Genomic DNA, 20682 nt, shown 5'->3' on the forward strand with positions numbered 1-20682 from the left:
CACCTCCAAAGAAAATGATGACCTGCCAATCACGCTGGCTGTTGCGGGTAAAGAGGTGGCAGGTCTGCGCCCCAAAACAGGTGTGACTGCTGTCCCCCCAGTCACAGAGGATGAAGAGGCCGCGGATGCACAAGATATGGCAGACGGTGATTGGCCCGGCCGGCTAGGCCGCATTGTAGCACACTGAGCTTCCCACTGCAACTTATGCTTCATGTCCATGTGCCGGTTCATGCATGAAGTACTCAAACTATGTATTTTTTGGCCTCTACTTAGCTTTTGCTGACAAATGTTACAGATAACACGAGTTGGGTCATCTTTATCGATCTGAAAAAATGCCCAGGCTATGCAAGGCTTAGCACCCATGCGACCTGAAGAGCCACCACGACTTGTGGTGAGAGGCAGAGTTGTGTTTGAGGATGCAGTTGTTGACGTGCTTCCAGTACTACGTCTCTGTCCAGGAAGGCGCAACCTGACCTCGTCGTCACTAGCATCTTCCTCCACCTCCTCTGCTGACCTCATCTCTTGGCTGACTGTGGGTTGACAGTAAGTGGGATCTCCGACCTCATCATCATCACCCTGTGCGTTATCACACCCGTCGTCCTCAGAGCCAACCTGTTCCTGCCCTGACAAAAAACTAAAGTTGTCGCTCCAATCAGGTATTTGAGTCTTATCATCGTCTTCCTCATTGTCTCCACCAACAGGAGTTACAGTTTGGGAATGAGGGTCTACATTATGGTCAGAACCTTCTGCGTCTGGTCCTGGATCCGACTCATAAAGATTCTGGGCATCAGTGCAGATCATTTCCTCGTCTGGATTCACAGAAGCGCTGGAGTCGACCTCTGATTCCCAGGCTATAGTATGAGTAAACAGCTCTGCAGACTCAACCATCTGTTCTACCTCATACTCAGACGGGCAGCTGGAGATTTGGGAGCTGTGAGGAAGCAAGTGCGATTTGGGTGACACCTTTGAGGACTGGAGTATTTGTGATGTTGAAGTTGATGTGGAGGAGAGCCCACTTAAAGGAGCACTTGATATCCGTTGAAGCACCTGCTGTTTTTGTGCCTCATCTGGAATTTGTAGCGATTGGCGTGGCCGTAAGAAAGGGATCTTATCACATTGTCCGCTAAAAGAAGTAGACATTTTAGTTTGGCTGGAAGATGGTCTTTCTTCTGCAGATGTTACTGTTGCTTTAACACCTACCCCACGGACACAACCTTTTTTCCCCTTCCCAACACGCCTATTCCCCTTTCTACCAGCAGCAGGCCTTTTTCCACTCATTTTGGTGGTTAACTAATTCACAACTCTGGAGTTGTTTGCACAAAAAAACAATGGATGGTAACCGAGCAGAGCTGAGTGGCCAAACTGTGGTATTAGGCCAAAACTATTGGCTGGGTTAGATGCAGAAAAAAATTATTTTGAATTTGCAACCTGATGGAGGTCAGTATAGATGGACTAATACAAATAGTCCCACACACTGCTAGAAGCCCAAATATTTTTTCAGAGGTACTGTAGATGCAGATAAAAATTATTTTTAATTTGCAACCTGATGGAGGTCAGTATAGATGGACTAATAGACCAAGTCCCACACACTGCTAGAAGCCCAAATATTTTTTCAGAGCTAGATGCAGAAAAAAATTATTTTTAATTTGCAACCTGATGGAGGTCAGTATAGATGGACTAATAGACCAAGTCCCACACACCGCTAGAAGCCCAACTATTTTTTCAGAGCTAGATGCAGAAAAAAATTATATTCAATTTGCAACCTGCTGGAGGTCAGTATAGAAGGACTAATAGAACAAGTCCCACACACTGCTAGAAGCCCAAATATTTTTTCAGAGCTAAATGAAGAAAAAATTATTTTTAATTTGCAACCTGATGGAGGTCAGTATAGATGGACTAATAGACCAAGTCCCACACACTGCTAGAAGCCCAAATATTTTTTCAGAGCTAGATGCAGAAAAAAATTATTTTTAATTTGCAACCTGATGGAGGTCAGTATAGATGGACTAATAGACCAAGTTCCACACACCGCTAGAAGCCCAACTATTTTTTCAGAGCTAGATGCAGAAAAAAATTATATTCAATTTGCAACCTGCTGGAGGTCAGTATAGAAGGACTAATAGAACAAGTCCCACACACTGCTAGAAGCCCAAATATTTTTTCAGAGCTAAATGAAGAAAAAAATTATTTTTAATTTGCAACCTGATGGAGGTCAGTATAGATGGACTAATAGACCAAGTCCCACACACTGCTAGAAGCCCAAATATTTTTTCAGAGCTAGATGCAGAAAAAAATTATTTTTAATTTGCAACCTGATGGAGGTCAGTATAGATGGACTAATAGACCAAGTCCCACACACTGCTAGAAGCCCAAATATTTTTTCAGAGCTAGATGCAGAAAAAAATTATTTTTAATTTGCAACCTGATGGAGGTCAGTATAGATGGACTAATAGACCAAGTCCCACACACCGCTAGAAGCCCAACTATTTTTTCAGAGCTAGATGCAGAAAAAAATTATATTCAATTTGCAACCTGCTGGAGGTCAGTATAGAAGGACTAATAGAACAAGTCCCACACACTGCTAGAAGCCCAAATATTTTTTCAGAGCTAAATGAAGAAAAAAATTATTTTTAATTTGCAACCTGATGGAGGTCAGTATAGATGGACTAATAGACCAAGTCCCACACACTGCTAGAAGCCCAAATAGTTTTTCAGAGCTAGATGCAGAAAAAAATTATATTCAGTTTGCAACCTGATGGAGGTCAGTATAGATGGACTAATAGAATGATGCTATGCCCAAAAGATTTTACTTCACTAGGTGCAGTAAAAAAATTGGTATTCTATACACAGGTGTGATATCTTGCAACACAGATAGGCTACTCCACTGACTAACACACTCTGCAATAGGCCAAAAAGGATTAGCTTTGCTAGATTCAGCCAAATGCTGTGAAAAAAACTTGCACAGCACTGGCACAGACCTGCCTGGCAAAAACTGATAGGAACTGATGTAACCTAGTCCTGAAAAGGACTCCAATTACAATTAGTCTTTACTCCCACAACCTATCTATTTAAGAGCACAGACCTCCCTGATAAAAGTCGTAGGAAATGCTGTAACCTAGTCCTTAAAAGGACTGCAATCACAACTATTCCCTACTCCCAAGCTATCTGTATATTTGTGCGAAAATTGGCTTGAAATTAACAAGGTATAGCGCACACAGCAACAGCGGTGCCGTCTAACACGCAGCTGCAGCAGTGAGAAAATGGTGGCGACGGGGAAAATGGCTTGGTCTTATAGGGCAAGGACATGTGACATACACTGCCAATGACACATGCCCTTGCTTGTGTGAAAAAAAGCACTTCGCTCCGTGTGTGCGCTGCTGATAGGCTGACAGATTGCACCTCCCCACTGCAAATGCGGGAAAGAGAAAAAAAAATGGAGATCTTCATTGTTCCTGCAGAGATCCATCCCCTGCCCCTCCCCCCACCCCGCTGTACACTCAAACTGCGTATTAACATTAATTTTCATCATTACTGAGAAAAAATCCAGTTATGATTTTGGTGCACGAACAGTTATCGAACATAACCTCGAACAGCTGAATTTTTCTCAAATTGTTCGTGTTCGCCGAACGGCTCGAACACCGCCCAAAACAGCTCGAATTTGAGATTGGCGAACAGTTCGAGTAGAACAACGCTCATCTCTACTCAGGACTACTTCACCGCATCAATGGGAGAATGGATGGAGCCATGTACCGTAAAATCCTGAGTGACAACCTCCTTCCCTCCGCCAGGACATTAAAAATGGGTCGTGGCTGGGTCTTCCCAAAACATACAGCCAAGGCAACAAAGGAGTGGCTCAAAAAGGAGCACAGTAAGGTCATGGAGTGGCCTAGCCAGTCTCCAGACCTTAATCCCATAGAAAACTTATGGAGGGAGTTGAAGCTCCGAGTTGCCAAGTGACTGCACTAAAATCTGAATTATTTAGAGATGATCTGCAAAGAGGAGTGGACCAAAATTCCTCCTGACATGTGCGCAACCCTCATCATCAACTACAAAAACGTCTGACTGCTGTGTTTGCCAACAAGGGTTTTGCCACCAAGTATTAAGTGTTGTTTGCCAGAGGAATCAAATACTTATTTCTCACTGCAAAATGCAAATAAATGTATCTAATTTATACAATGTGATTTTCTTGATTTTTTTTTTGGATATTCTATCGCTCAATGTTAAAATTAACCTACCCTTAAAATTATAGACTGTTCATGTCTTTGTCAGTGGGCAAACTTACAAAAACAGCAAGGGATCAAATACTTATTTCCTTCATTGTACACAGGAGCAAAATGATGTATTGTCTAAGCTGATGACAATTATTAACTAAAGTCACTGATTGTCACCCACAGCTGGGATGTCGGCAAAGGCTTCACACCACTACTTTTCTTCTGCCACTGGTCCCAGACACTGATGCGGGAGCGGTCTAGAATTATGATGTTGAGTATAACATTAGTTTTTACTTTATTACTTAGAAAATCAGAGTCTAAAATATTAATTCTTCATGAACTCTTTATTCATTAATTTATTTATTTTAACTATTATTTTACTCAAGACATGTTGATAATATGGTATCATTACAGTGACTTTCTTGGCTTGATAATAGTAAAAACATTAGGGGGAATTTTGACTAATGCTGTAAAATATATTAATCATGCGGGTGCAAAAATGGTGCAAAGTGTAGAAAATTTATTACAATGCTGCCCAGAGAATTCTTCTTGTTTTTGACACCTCATGGTTGGTGTACTTTACACCAACATTTTAAGTCCAAACGGGCACATGCCAATTGGAAATACATTGACCCTTACTATTCCTGATAGCCATGGCTTTTTTCTAGTCACTTTAACCCCTTAAGCCCCGCGGGTGGTTTGCACGTTAATGACCGGGCCAATTTTTACAATTCTGACCACTGTCACTTTATGAGGTAATTACTCTGGAACGCTTCAACGGATCCCCCTGATTCTGAGATTGTTTTTTCGTGACATATTGTACTTCATGATTGTGGAAAAATTTCTTCGATATCACTTGCGTTTATTTGTGAAAAAAAACGGAAATTTGGTGAAAATTTTGAAAATTTTGCAATTTTCAAAATTTGAATTTTTAAGCCCTGAAATCAGAGCGATATGTCACACAAAAGAGTTAATAAATAACATTTCCCACATGTCTACTTTACATCAGCACAATTTTGGAACCAAAATTTTCTTTTGTTAGGGAGCTATAAGGGTTAAAAGTTGACCAGCGATTTCTCATGTTTCCAACAAAATTTACAAAACCATTGTTTAGGGACCACATCACATTTGAAGTCACTTTGAGAGGTCTTTATGACAGAAAATACCCAAAAGTGACACCATTCTAAAAACTGCACCCCTCAAGGTGCTCAAAACCACATTCAAGAACTTTACTAACCCTTCAGGTGCTTCACAGGAATTTTTTGAAAGTGGAAGAAAAAAATGAACATTTAACTTTTTTCACAAAAATTTTACTTTAGACCCAATTTTTTTTATTTTCACAGGGGTAACAAGAAAAAATGGACCCCAAAATTTGTTGTGCAATTTCCCCTGGGCACGCAGATACCCAATATTTGGGGAAAAAACACTGTTTGGGCGCACGGCATGGCTCGGAAGAGAAGGAGCGCCATTTGACTTTTTGATTGTAAAATTTGCTTGAATAATTAGCGGACGCCATGTTGTGTTTGGAGAGCCCATGTGTGCCCAAACTTTGGAGCTCCCCCACAAGTGACCCCATTTTGGAAACTAGACCCCCCAAGGCACCTTTCTAGATGCATAGTGAGCACTTGGAACCCCCAGGTGCTTCACAAATTGATTCGTAACAATGAAAAAAAATACACTTTTTCATTTTTATGAATCAATTTGTGAAGCACCTGAGGGTTCCAAGTGCTCACAATGCATCTAGATAGGTGCCTTGGGGGGTCTAGTTTCCAAAATGGGGTCACTTGTGGGGGAGCTCCAATGTTTGGGCACACAGCGGCTCTCCAAACGCAACATGGTGTCGCTAACAATTTGAGCCGATTTTCCGTTAAATTTGTTAGAGGACACCATGTTGCATTTAGAGAGTCCCTGTGTGCCCAAACATTGGAGCTCCCCCACAAGTGACCCTATTTTGGAAACTAGACCCCCCAAGGCACCTATCTAGATGCATAGTGAGCACTTGGAACCCCCAGGTGCTTCACAAATTGATCCATAAAAATGAAAAAGTGTTTTTTTTTCACTTATTCAATTTTACGAATCAATTTGTGAAGCACCTGGGGGTTCCAAGTGCTCATTATGCATCTAGATAGGTGCCTTGGGGGGTCTAGTTTCCAAAATGGGGTCACTTGTGGGGGAGCTCCAATGTTTGGGCACACAGGGACTCTTCAAATGCAACATGGTATCCGCTAACAATTTGAGCCGACAATTTGTTAGCGGATACCATGTTGCATTTGAAGAGTCCCTGTGTGCCCATACATTGGAGCTCCCCCACAAGTGACCCCATTTTGGAAACTAGACCCCCCAAGGCACCTATCTAGATGCATAATGAGCACTTGGAACCCCCAGGTGCTTCACAAATTGATTCGTAAAATTGAATAAGTGAAAAAAAACCACTTTTTCATTTTTATGGATCAATTTGTGAAGCACCTGGGGATTCCAAGTGCTCACTATGCATCTAGATAGGTGCCTTGGGGGGTCTAGTTTCCAAAATGGGGTCACTTGTGGGGGAGCTCCAATGTTTAGACACACAGGATCTCTCCAAACGCGACATGGTTCCAATTTGTTAGCGGACACCATGTTGCGTTTCGAGAGCCCCTGTGTGTCTAAACATTGGAGCTCCCCCACAAGTGACCCCATTTTGGAAACTAGACCCCCCAGGGAACTTATATAGATGTGTGGTGAGCCCATTGAACCCCCAGGTGCCTCTCAGAAAATCATAATGTTGACTTGTGAAAATAAAAAAAAAACATTTTTTCCACAAAAATGCAAAAAAAAATATTTTCACAAGGGTACTAGGAGAAATTGCACCCCATAAGTTGTTGTGCAATTTCTCCTGAGTACTCATATACCCCATGTGTTGGAAAAAAACTACTGTTTGGGCGCATGTAAGGGCTCGGAAGGGAAGGAGTGACGCTTTTGATCGCAGACTTTGATGGAATGGTCTGCGGGCGTCATGTCATGTTCTCAGAGCCCTTGATGTGCCTAAACAGTGAAATGCCTAACAAGTGCCCCCTTTTTGGTAGTGTTAGTTGATTTTTGAATTTTGTAATGTAGTGTTATACATCAGTTGTGTAGGACAATCTGACGAACTCTACACAACTGATGTATGACAACCTGACGAATACTACGTCATCTGTGCAGTGTTCGTCAGGTTGTTATACTTCAGAAATTAATTCAATAGTCCATCGAAGTATGGTACCTTTTGAAGCAGTCTTTCATACACAGGCCAGGTTTGTCAGGGCAGGTGTCACATTGATAAATGGTGTCCTTGCGTATTCCACTTTTATAACACACTCGGCACCTCTTTTGTGACTTTCCTTTTTTTCCGCTGTGAGGGATCTGCCCTGGGAAATGCTGGCCTGGTACAATTCTTGGTCCTTCAATTCCAGAAGTACTGGGGCCCTCTCTGTCACCGCTGCCAAATATCAGGGCCTTGATAACTGTTTCCTGAAACTGAAGGTACGACGCAGAAGTCTGGCCTGCACATTGTGACAGAAGGAAAGCATTGTGCATTGCCATCTGTACAATGTGCACGGCCAGCTTCTTGTACCACCCTCTGGACTTTCTCAAAGCACTGTATGGCTGGAGGACTTGATCAGAGAGATCAACTCCTCCCATGTACTTGTTGTACCCCACTACACAGTCTGGTTTGACGACCTGTGTAGTGGAACCTCGTACAGTGCTGAGTGTGCTGCCATCACCATGTATGGTGGTCAAGAAAAGGACATCCCTTTTGTCCTTGTACTTGACCATCAACAGGTGGTCGCTACATTGGGCTCTGCTCTCACCCCTTTTGAGCAGCTGCCCAATTAGCGTCTTTGGGAGGCCTTTCTGAATTTTGCGGACAGTACCGCAGGCTGCGGTACGTCGCGCAGAGATTGACTGGAAGAGCGGGATACTTGTATAAAAGTTATCCACATAGAGGTGATAACCTTTATCAAGCAGTGGGTGCACCAAGTCCCACACAATTTTCCCACTCACTCCCAGAACAGGGGGGCATTCAGGGGGTTCAATCCGGGAGTCCTTCCCTTCATAAACTCTAAACTTGTGAGTGTATCCTGAGGTACTCTCACAAAGTTTATACAGCTTGATCCCATACCTTGCCCTCTTACTGGGCAGGTACTGCCGGAATCCAAGCCGCCCCTTAAAAGAAATTAAGGACTCATCCACACAAATGTCCCTTTGGGGCACGTACACTTCACCAAACTTGTTGTTGAAGTGTTCGATGACCGGCCGAACTTTGAAAAGACGATCAAAGTTCGGGTCATCGCGTGCAGGACACCTTGCATTATCTTGGTAATGCCAGAACTTGTAGATGGCCTGAAAACGTGTCCGGGGCATGACCATTCGGAACACTGGAGTGTTATACAAAACGTCAACACTCCAGTATTGCCGAAGCTCGGGCTTCTTCAAGATCCCCATAAGAAGGACCAGGCCCCAAAACTTCATCATTTCTACTGCGTCTACAGGAGACCAGTTAGAAAATGATGAAGAGGGGTTTTGTTCTAAAAATTGATGAGCGTATAAATTAGTTTGGCCCACCATGAGGTTTATAAAATCCTCAGAGAAAAAGACTTTGAAAAAGTCTATTTCTGTGAGGCCGGTGGTGTCAAACTTGATTCCTGATTCCGCTACGAAATCAGGAATCAGCGGCTCATAATTTTCGGGGGGCGAAGTCCATATAGGCTCAGTAGTGGGGGGCGCTGGAACATCTCTCCTGCGACGACGGCGGGGCGGGCCAGCAGAACCTGAGGAAGAAGAGAAGGAGGAAGACGACGAGGAGTCGGAAAAACAAAGAAATGTGGGATCCTCACCCTCACTGTCAGTGTCGGAGGCAAGAATAGCGTATGCCTCCTCCGCTGAATAATGAGTTTGGGATGAGCAGGACATTGTTTGTTATGTATGTGGTGCGTGTGTGTCAATTCTTTGAGAGTGTGTGTGTGTCAGTACTTTATTTAGAGTGTGTGGAAAAAGGAAATACTGTATGTGGTGCAAACAGCGAGCACGAGTGTGGATTGGTGAACTATGCCACCGATCAATACTCGGCGGCTGCTGGATGTGCGCACAAATGTGTGGGGAGTGGGAAGAGGGGAATTGGGTTGGATGAGGGGAGATCAGATTACTTACCAAAGTCCTCTCTGTTCTTTCAGGACCGGGAGCCCGTAACAGGAGCCCGGCGCTGGTGACCGGGAGCCCGGAGCAGGAGACCGGGGGCCCGGAGCAGGAGACAGGGGGTCCGGAGCAGGAGACTGGGAGCCCGGAGCAGGAAGACGGGAGCCCGGAGCAGGAGACCGGGAGCCCGGAGCAGGAAGACGGGAGCCCGGAGCAGGAGACCGGGAGCCCGGAGCAGGAGACCGGGAGCCCGGAGCAGGAGACCGGGAGCCCGGAGCAGGAAGACGGGAGCCCGGAGCAGGAGACCAGGAGCACGGAGCAGGAGACTGGTACTGGAGCTGGAGATCAGAAGCAAAAGAATTAACAGGGACACTGGGGTGAGGCGGATTGGGATGGGAAGGGGGGTAAAAAGACAGGAGAGTGGGAAGAGGGGGATTGGGGTGGATGAGGGGAGATCAGAGATGGACTTACCAAAGGGTCAGCAGGACTGGAACAGAAGACCCAGAGCAGGAGCCCGGGAGCCCGGAGCAGGAGACCAGGAACCCGGAGCAGGAGACCAGGAGCCCGGTGCAGGAGACCGGGAGCCCGGTGCAGGAGACCAGGAGCCCGGTGCAGGAGACCAGGAGCCCGGTGCAGGAGACCGGTACTGGAGCTGGAGATCAGAAGCAAAAGAATTAACAGGGACACTGGGGTGGGAAGGGGGGTTAAAAGACAGGGGAGTGGGAAGAGGGGTAAAAAGACAGGGGAGTGGGAAGAGGGGGAAGAGGGGGATTGGGGTGGATGAGGGGAGATCAGAGATAGACTTACCAAAGGGTCAGCAGGACTGGAACAGAAGACCCAGAGCAGGAGACCAGGAACCCGGAGCAGGAGACCAGGAACCCGGAGCAGGAGACCAGGAGCCCGGAGCAGGAGACCAGGAGCCCGGAGCAGGAGACCAGGAGCCCGGTGCAGGAGACCAGGAGCCCGGTGCAGGAGACCAGGAACCCGGAGCAGGAGACCAGGAGCCCGGAGCAGGAGACCAGGAGCCCGGAGCAGGAGACCAGGAGCCCGGTGCAGGAGACCAGGAGCCCGGTGCAGGAGACCAGGAGCCCGGTGCAGGAGACCGGTACTGGAGCTGGAGATCAGAAGCAAAAGAATTAACAGGGACACTGGGGTGGGAAGGGGGGTTAAAAGACAGGGGAGTGGGAAGAGGGGTAAAAAGACAGGGGAGTGGGAAGAGGGGGATTGGGGTGAATGAGGGGAGATCAGAGATGGACTTACCAAAGGGTCAGCAGGACTGGAACAGAAGACCCAGAGCAGGAGACCGGGAGCCCGGCGCTGGTGACCAGGAGCCCGGCGCTGGTGACCGGGAGTGGAGCTGGAGACTCGGACCAGAGCTGGAGACCGCTGCAGGACGCAGAAAAAAAAGGTAAGGGGGGGTAAAAAGAGGGGGGAGGGGGGATTGGGGTGGATGAGGGGAGAACAGACTTACCAAAGTCTTCTCTGCAGGATCAGCAGCAGGCTCTGGAGCAGGAACCACAGCAGGTCAGGAGCAGAAGATCCAGGAGCTGGAGCAGAAGATCCAGGACGCTGGAACAGAAGATCCAGGAGCAGCGGCAGCAGCAGCGACTGGAACAGTGAGAAGATGGTCTTGTGGTGTCACAGAATATTCTGTGGCACTACAAGGCCCAGCACAGACACATCAGATGTGATCGCTCTGTAGAAATCCTCACCAAATGTGAGGGTCTGCAGGGCGGTCACAGGGTGATGATGGGGTGGTGACAGGTGGAGGTAATCTGATTGGAGCAATCATTGATGACATCGATCGCTCCAATCAGAGTACCTGAATACAGGTGACCAGGCGGTCACAGGGAGGTGTCACCCCTCTGTGACCCCCTGTGGTGCATGTTGTGCCCCAGCCATCTGATTGGTGACACTGATTGCACCGATCAGACATGGCTGGAGCACAGCACGCACCACAGGGGGTCACAGAGGGGTGACACCTCCCTGTGACCGCCTGGTCACCTGTATTCAGGTACTCTGATTGGAGCGATCGATGTCATCATCGATCGCTCCAATCACAGCAGTCTGGGGGCTTGAGTCACATTACAGGGGGTCATGGGGCGGTGACAGGCAGGTCACAAGCCGGTCACCGCCCCATGACCGCCCTGTCACCGCGCGGTCGCGCTACGATCGGTGCGATCGATGTGATCGGCGATCGCACCGATCATAGCAGTCCGGGGCCAGGGCTGGGGTGTCCTAGCAACAGTCTAGGATCGGTGCTCATAGGAGCACCGATCCTAGGCTGCAGATCACTGTTTCCGGCAATCACATTGCCGGAAACAGTGAGAAATGCTGTGATTGGCTGTTCAGATTTGAACAGCCAATCACAGCGATCGCTGGTGCGGGGGGGCGGCGACAGCCCCCGGGATGATGACGCCATCTACCAGGAGGTAAGATGGCACCGTAACTTTAATGCTGTCACCGCGACTTAAGTCGCGGTGCCGCATTAAAGATATGACGTACTAATACGGGTCTGGCTCTTAAGTCCCAGGGCACAGACGCGTATTAGTACGTCAGATGTTATTAAGGGGTTAAACACCTTTGAGTACAATGTGAAACGTGTCCCTAATGCTAAATGTACACACTGTTTCTGGTCTTATCCTACAGGATACATTATGTCAGGAGCTTTTCCTAACATATACTTTAACGTTACTAGAGGCCCTATTACCAAGACAGTGGCTTAAATTGTGCTCCCCAAAGCCTGGAAGAGGTCATTATATAAAGTGATAAAAGACAATTTCTCCACAACAAGGCATCTGATATGAGACATACAAGTAGGACTTTTTTCAGCCGTCTATAACTTGTATGCCCATATTAATAGTTTAGATAGGTTCACACAACGAACAAGCATTTTAATTAGGTGATTAACAGCCCGTTTACACTGTATGATTATCAGGAATGAGTGTTCCTAGTAAGGGAGGAAGCAAAAGACAATACAGACATGACAGCCGGGGATCGCAGAGGATACATTTTGTGAGGTAAAACATTTCACTGCCTGTTTTTAAACAATATTTTACCTCACAAAATGAATCCTCTGCGATCCCCTGCTGTAATATCTGTATCGTCTTTTGCTTCCTCACCTGCCCAGGAGATGTGGTTACACGGTCAGACACAGACAATTTTTAAAATTAACTTTTGTTCATGGGAAAACCCCTTTAAGGGGCATTTACACTGCAAGATAATAGTTGAAGGGGCGCTGTTAAAAAACATTTGTTTCACGATTATCTTGCAATGTAAACAGAGTGCGAATCACTCGATGAATGAGCAAAACGTTCGTTCATTGGGTGAAATGTTCTTTTTGTGCAGCATCATCGTTCTCTGCGGTGCATTGTCCTGTGTGAACAGCACTCACACAGCTGAGCACTACGGCATTCTATGCGCGCTGAGCGATCTAGAAGGGGTCGCTCAGTCCACATCGTTGCTGAGCGATCTAGAATGGGTCGCTCCGTCCACATCGTTTACTTAGGTCTGCCTGTGTAAACAGACATATAAAGTGAATCTGATAGATGATGTATTGGGCAGCATGATCTCAGCTAGGCATGTTTGACTTTGAAACGCTGTGGTATTTCAGAGAAAAATATACTTTAAAAGCCGCCAGTAACTGAGTCTCCCTGGAGGCTAGACGAACAGGCGAGTCCCCATCGGCGTCTCACCGGACGCTGCCGTAGATTAACATATCTCTACCTATGTGCGCGTATAGGCAAAGACCTGTGAATCCAGGTAAGCGGGCAGGGAGAAGCCCTTTATCAGCCATCAGGTTCACGTTAAACGATCAGTAAAAGTTTACCAATCGGTGGTCGTATTGTGCCGCCGGTCTGACTGTGTAAACAGACTATTAGTCTGCGCTGCGGAGATAGACTTTGCACAAGTAGGATGTTTACCACTTACCATTTTCCCTAGTGACATTAAACATTTAATTGCTTTAAGTATTTTTCTTTTCAATGATAGCAATATCTTTCAGGAAATAGATGCAATTACATGTGCACAAATCTCTTTTCGGTAGGTGAACATGCATCCTAATTTTATAAACAAAGCAGATATACAGTGCCATATGGGCTGTAAAGATAACTTATACACTGCGGGTATCATGTAATTACTGAGGTTGATCAGTTCACTCTCAGAAATATCTTATCTAAAGGCAGTTTTCACTTAAGTTCATAGAGTGTTAGCACGCCGTCACATCCCTCTGAATTGAAGATATCTTCATAATATAATGATCTTCCTCTGGTAGCTAAGTGTCTGCATATTAGCAGGAACATAGGGCTAGATCATAGTCCATGTAAATAACCTCACTTCCGATAACTTTGACCCCAATAATGAACTGCTTCATATGTCAACGAGTTAATCTTGAAGTAAATCATCCACGTTACAGGCACTCAGTGATAATAGCAGGGATGACGCAGGACACTTGTCCGCATAGGTGACCCATTACCACTTAGTGCTCGGGGCCAGATTGTACTTTTTTTAAAGTGTCCTGCTAATATGTCAGGATAAAATACAGTAATTTAGTGCAATTTTCCCAAATTTCTCTATCATGTCTGAAAATGTCCTAAACTTTGTTGTACAAATTGCCTCTTCAGAGAAAGAGGACTTGAACTCTATAGCGCCACCTATTGGAAGCAGCAATCCTACAAGTCACAATCAACCCTTTAACGAGTCTGAAGTTTGTTGAAAATTCTAATTATGGCAAGAATGAATGGCAATCTTATGTGTATGGAGACATATTTGGATATTTGAGGAAAGATGGCTTTTAACATGGCAAATCCTTTTCCCCTCCAAAGGAGAGTATCCTACAGCAGGTTGTCTTTCTCTCACCACTGAAATAAACATATTTGCTCTACTGATCTCAACATGTGTGTTTCTGAGTTAAAAGGAACCTGTCACCTGATTAATTCTGCCCAAACCACATGCAGCATGAATCACAGCCTGGTTGCCCAATTGTAACCAGGTATATTTTCCTTTTAAACACTTTGACATTTTAGCGGCAATTTACATTGAAGATTCGGCCAGGTGCCATAGCCGGAGATAAGACTAGCCGGGCTCTGACACCCTGATGGTTTCTACCTGCACTGCTGCAGGTGATTGACAGGGCTCACCCATAGTGAGACATCTGTCAGTCACCTGGGGTGACTCTAGGAGAAGTCGGCCGGCGACAGCACTGGATCAATCTCATCTCCTGCCATGGTCTTCAGCTGGATCTTCTAACCATAATTTCTCTGAAATGCTGAAGCATTTTAGAGGAAAACATACATTGCTACAATTGTGCTGCGAGACTGTGATTCATGCTGCATGTGGTTTAGGCAACATGAATTGAGTGACAGGTTTCCATAAGAAAGATAGCTCTAATTCAGTGTTTCAGGGAAAATATAGTTACAACATATGGCCAAAGACTAAGGGGCAGAGATAAGACTAGTCTGGTGCAGCCCCTGGCCAGTTTCTCCTAGAGCCGCTCCAAATAATTGACAGGTCTCCTGCTTTGGGAGAGACCTATCAATCACTTTTCCCCAACAATTTAAAGATCCAGCTGGGGACCATAGCCTGAGAGGATATTAGTTTGGCGTTGCCCCAGCCAAGCTTCTCCCCTCACTGCTGCAGGTGATTGACAGGTCTCTTCCGTAGCGGTAGACCTATCAATCACCTGTAGCGGCTCAAGGAGAAACTGGCCGAGAGCGACACCAGACTAGTCTAGTCTCTGTCTCCTGATCTCTGGCCGGATCTTCTAACTATATTTTCTCTGAAACCCTCTGTAAAGGAAACCTGACACTTGATCCATGCTGCCCAAACCATGGGCAGCATGGTTCAGAGTCTGGTTGCATGTTTGTAGTATATTTTTCTCTGAAATGCTCCAACATTAGAAGATCTCTCTGAAGACCATAACCAAAGATGTGACTACTCTTGCGCTGCTACTGGCCTCTCCAGGTGATTGACAGGTCTCACCCTGTGGCATAGAACTTTCGATCACCTGCAGTGGTGCAGGTAGAAGCAAGCTGGGGACAGATCCTGAATGGTCTAGCCTCCGGCTATGGTCTCCAGTTGAATCTTTGAAGTATACTGTCTCTGAAACTCTATAAAATTATACCTGACTGCAATTGTGTAGTCAGGCTTTGACTCATGCTGCTCGCAGTTTGAGCAGCAAGAATCAAGTGTCCATTTTCCTTTAAAGAAGATAACTCTGATTATCTAACACAGTGGTCCCCAACCTTTCTGACCTTGAGAGCCACATTCAGTTCTGAGAGTGGGTCGTGAGCCACGTTCAGCTCCAAGAAAGGGTTGGAAGCCACATCCAGCTCCCACTCATTCATGGGACTGCGAGCCACATGTGGCTCCCGAGCTACAGCATCTATTGCTTGCCAATGCTACTGCACATGTGCGGGCACTATTTTGCTATAGGAAAACTGCTTGCACAGTAGCATTTCTCAGTTGCCGAGAGATGCTACTGCACATGTGCGGCGCCATATTGCTGCAGGCAATTTTTTTTCCCAAAAGCAAATTGCCACCGCTCATGCGCAGTAGCATCTCTCAGCAACCGAAAGATGCCACTGCGCGGGCGCCGGCGGCCACTTTCGGACATGTAAATTTCACATTGGCAAAGAAATTACAAAGGCAGTATATAAAATAGTAGGCAAGTGACTGAAAGCACAGCGACCTGTCAGAGGCCAGAGATGGGCATACATAATGAGAGCACCAGCTATAGCCACTCCCTAAAGTCCCGCCCCGGAGCACGAACATATCATTATGGCATAACTGAAAATAAAGATTATAAAAGAACCACTGGACAGATTTCATCAACAAAGGTATCATTTTACTCAGTGTAATGTCGCCTACCTGACAGTGTATCTGGTTTACTAAGCACAATCCTGCTGACAGGTGCTCTTTAAACCATATAAAAAGGGGAAAAGTTGACTCAATCTTTGCATTGTGTGTTTGTGTGTGCCATACTAAGCATGGAGAACTAAGTGACTACCTGGTATTCACTAGAGCCTCTGATGGTGAGGATAGTCTTGGCCGCAGGTAGTCATCAGGTACCATTCCGGGGAAGTCTCCGGGTCTGCAACAGCTGTCTGGAGGGTCTGAAACAGAGATACGTGGTACAGGAGGATGAAGGAAAAGATGTGGTCAGACAATCCGAGGTCAGGGCAGGCAGCACAGGTTCAATTAACATAGCAGAGGTCAGAAGAGGAGAGATCAGAATAAACTGTAAATGAGCCGGGTCAATATCAGGTGAGACAGAACGAACATGCACAAACAGGAACTAGAGACAAGCTACTAGCATAGCTCCCAACTATCCCAGATTCAGTGGGACTGTCCCGATTTGAGGGCTCAGTCCCGCCACGTCAGGGCTTTTGTCCCAGCTTCTGATACTCCCCTCTCTTCATCACTCCATAGCTCCTCACCCCTCTCCTGTGATCGGTCTCCTTGGGATCAAACTCACATCTCCATTTTAGCAGGCTGCAACTGTATCTATGAACCACAACCCACAATGATGTAGATCGGAGAATTTTGAATACTTGATCGGTATTGCAGGCTCTGATTCCACAGGCAGATTGTATTGATACATTGTACACAGCAGTATATTTGTAAGTATTTGTATTCTAGAGAGAGAATAAAAGATTTTTTAAATCCTATAAAATTACTAAAAAATAATGATAAACACTTGATAATGAAAAAAATCATGTAATTTTTAATGCGTTTTTTAAAAAAAAAATAATAAACATCATAAATCAGCAAATAACATGGACATATTTAGTGTCCCTGTAATCGTAACGACCCGCACAACACAGCGATCAGATTATTTACAGGGATCGGTAAATGGCGTGATTGAAATTTTTTGTCAATTAAACCCATAAAAAATGTAATAAAAATGTAATGCTCAGGCCGTGTTCACATGTAGCATAACTGCTGCGTTCTTTCTACTGCTTTTTTTCTGCAGGTGTCCTCACCACACAACGCAATAATAATTGCGTGTTTGCTGCATTTATTTTATGTGTTTTCCCCTTATTTGATGCAATTTTGGTGCAGATATTAAGCAGAGTTTTTCACGCTTTTTAATAGTACAGAAAAGCTTTGATTCTACAGTTAGATATGCAATGGCATTTTTTTTTCATGCGTTTTTCAGACGAAGCCTATTGAGAAAAAATGCACCAAAACCACATAGTTCAGCAGCGCACCAAGGGCAGAGATTTCATGGATTCACATCCTCTTTGCTTGGACATTTAGACCATGTTCACATGTAGCGTAAATGCTGTGTATTTTCTGCTGCTTTTTTGCACAGAAATTCTGCTGTGTTTTACTGTCCAAGCAAAGTGGATGTGATTTCATGAAAACTGTGCCCTCTGTGCATCTAAAGACGCGGTTAATCTGTGTGTTTTTGGTGCTTTTTTTCTCTAGATACTTCTTTGTTGAGCCTAAAAAAAAACATGTAAAAAAACGCAGCTACTTTATTAAGTGCAGAATCAAAGCTTTTCTGTACTATAAAAAACACATTAAAAACGCAGCTTGACATCTGCACTAAAAACTCATCAAATAAGGGGGAACGGCATAAAAAATGCAGCAATAATCAGGGAAGATTGTTATTGTGTAGTTTGGTGTGAATCCTGCAAAAAACAAAAAACACAGTATTTCTACAACGTGTGAACACCATTTTCCAGATGTAATGCAGGTGCCGGAATGCAACGCACAGAGACACAAGGCGAGAACAGTCAGAAATGTTTGTAAACAGTTTTATACAACAGGTATACTGAAACAAGGGATTAGCAACAAGGGTAATGAACAGTGGTTTGAAATATCAGAAAAATACGAAATTTCTCAAAATAAGGCGCAGTCTCTTAAAATAAGGCGCAGTCTCTTAAAGTAAGGCGCAGTCTCTTAAAATAAGGCGCAGTCTCTTAAAATAAGGTGATGCCCTCAAGCATGAGAAGCACCACACAAGTTCTTTAACCGTGAATTTGGCCCTAGCGGGGGTCACTGGTTATTCCCGCTAGGCCGTGAGTCTCTTTCCGGATGAATTCAATTAAATCACGTTGTGCTACTTTAGCCCCAACCGTCCCCCTCCCAACCTGAGTACTTAATCCCAATTGTCCCCGATACCGTGGGTGAGCAGTGGAAGTGACGGCCCTGCTCACGTATGCAGCTCCTCTCTGCTTGGCTGTTGGGGGCAGTCTCTCGAGCCTTGGATAGGGGGGTCCAGGCCTCGTCTGTCGGCGGCCGACGTCGGGTTCCGCGAACTCACTCAGCACAGCGATCAGGTTCCTAGTATCCTCAGCAGGCACAGCACTCGAGTCACAACTGTGAGGGATCCGGAGCTCTTTTACCGGTGCCCGGCTGGAGCACCTCTCAGGCCTCTGGATTTGGCCTGTCACGCGGGGTTTCTCAGGACGCAGGGAGCACGTCTGCTCCTCTCTGCTGCTTGGCGCCAAAGACCCCTCAGGTTTGGCGCGCTGGCCTCTTATCTCTCTGAACTCCTTCCTGGAAGTCACCTGATCGGGTCCAGCCTCTGAATCTCTCCTGCCTGCAACTTCCTTTATGTATTTTGGTTCCGCTTGACTGTCTCTGGCCAGTAGATGGCAGTCTCGCTCCATCCTTGAAACGTCATGTTGAAGTTCTGTTACAAGCTTTTTAGCTCGTTCTACATTCCTCCCTCCTTTTTGCTCGCCAGTCCTCGGGCGAGTGGACTCCTCGCAGAATTGATGTCTCCTTCCAGGCAGTGCAAGCTCAGACAGGAGTTGGGCACACTCCTGCGTTTTCTGTTGGATTCGAGACCAGATAAACTCTTCCTGAGCATACCGGTTAGGAGGAATTCCTCAGTTCTGCGGGGCTCTTCTTGCGGAGGAGACTCCGGGAGATCCGAGGAATCAACTACTGGGGATTGCAAATCATTTCCTGACTCATTCTGACTTCCACTCGGGAGTGGCACCAACGGTTCTGACGGGCCCAACTGCATTGTGGCCCACCCTTCTTCATCCCCCAAGGTTCCTGTATGTGGCACTTCAGCCAACACGTCTGAGGGCCCAGCCCTGTTACAGACTTCTGCTTCAGAGGAGCAAGGTCGCAACATATTACGGTGCAACACCCTGGATGTCGCGGTGTCATCCCCTTCGGGCCTAACCTCGTAGACGGGGTTGTCTGGGTGAACCTTCTTCACCTTCTTCACCACCCGATATGGTAGTACCTCCCAACGATGGTCCAGCTTACTCCCAAATTGTTTAGCCCTCACCAGCACTCGGTCTCCTGGCTGAAGCGATCCACCTGTGGTCGGGGGCCGAACTGCATGCTCTACTTCCTGAAACTTCTGAGCAACCAGTCTTCTCACGGTATGGAGTCGACGCTGGTGTTCTCGAATCCAGGTACTTGGGCTACTGCCCGGACCGGGGTCTTCTGAGTCTAGCTCCAGTTCGGTGATTTCTCGGCCACTTCTTCCAAACAGCAACATGTAGGGGGTGTAGCCGGTGGTTGCATGAACTCGATTATTATACACCCACACCAGCTCGGACACGAATTCGGGCCACTTCATCTTTTTGTCCGCTTCCAGTGTTCGCAACATTTGCAACAGGGTTCGGTTAAAGCGCTCGCAAGCCCCGTTCCCTTGCGGGTGGTAGGGCGTTGTCCGGGAACGGTCGATCCCATAGATGCGGTATAGCTCATCCATCACTCGTCCTTGGAAGCAGGCCCCCTGGTCAGAATGTATTCGCTTCGGGCACCCATAAATCCGGATGAAATCTTGACAGATGGCCTTGGCTGCGGCTTCTGCCATCTGATCTTTAGTGGGCGTCACTACTGCAAACTTGGTGAAGTGATCAGTCATGACTAAACAGTGTCCATAACCGTTGTATGAAGTTCCTACCATCAAGTAGTCAATCATCAAGACTTCCAAGGGGGCAGAAGTTCGGATGGTCTGAATGGGAGCTCTTTGCTCCGGGGGCTTGTTCAACTCACACTGGCGACATGTTCGGCAGACCCCCTCGACTTCTTGTCGCAGTTGAGGCCAATACACCAGCCGTTGCAACCACCGGAAGGTCTTTTCTACTCCGAAGTGAGCACCTCTTCTATGAGCTTCTTGGGCTAGCTGTGTTACTAGTGCTCCTGGAACTACCACTTGCCAGGTAACATCAAACTCTCGAGGCAGCTGGATTCTTCGGCATAGCAAGCCATCCTTCAGGAGGAGCCTCTCCCACTGGCCTAGGATTTGTAGGGTAGTTGGAAGTGAAGCGGCTCTGGTTTCCTGGTCGGGTCTCTGATTAAGGGCGACCCATTCTCTCAACTTTGCTAGCTCCGGGTCGGA

The 20682-nt window shown here is 46.3% G+C and overlaps 1 pseudogene; it reads right to left on the reverse strand.

Moving 5' to 3' along the window:
- The window catches only part of LOC141155506 (homeobox protein CHOX-CAD-like), a 40408-nt pseudogene extending 24702 nt beyond the window's left edge, over positions 1-15706 (reverse strand).
- Positions 15707-20682: the final 4976 nt, after the last annotated feature.

The sequence above is a fragment of the Phyllobates terribilis genome, unplaced genomic scaffold (assembly GCF_046119375.1).
Source record: "Phyllobates terribilis strain yellow unplaced genomic scaffold, ASM4611937v1 Scaffold_7__3_contigs__length_470593459, whole genome shotgun sequence".
NCBI lineage: Eukaryota > Metazoa > Chordata > Amphibia > Anura > Dendrobatidae > Phyllobates > Phyllobates terribilis.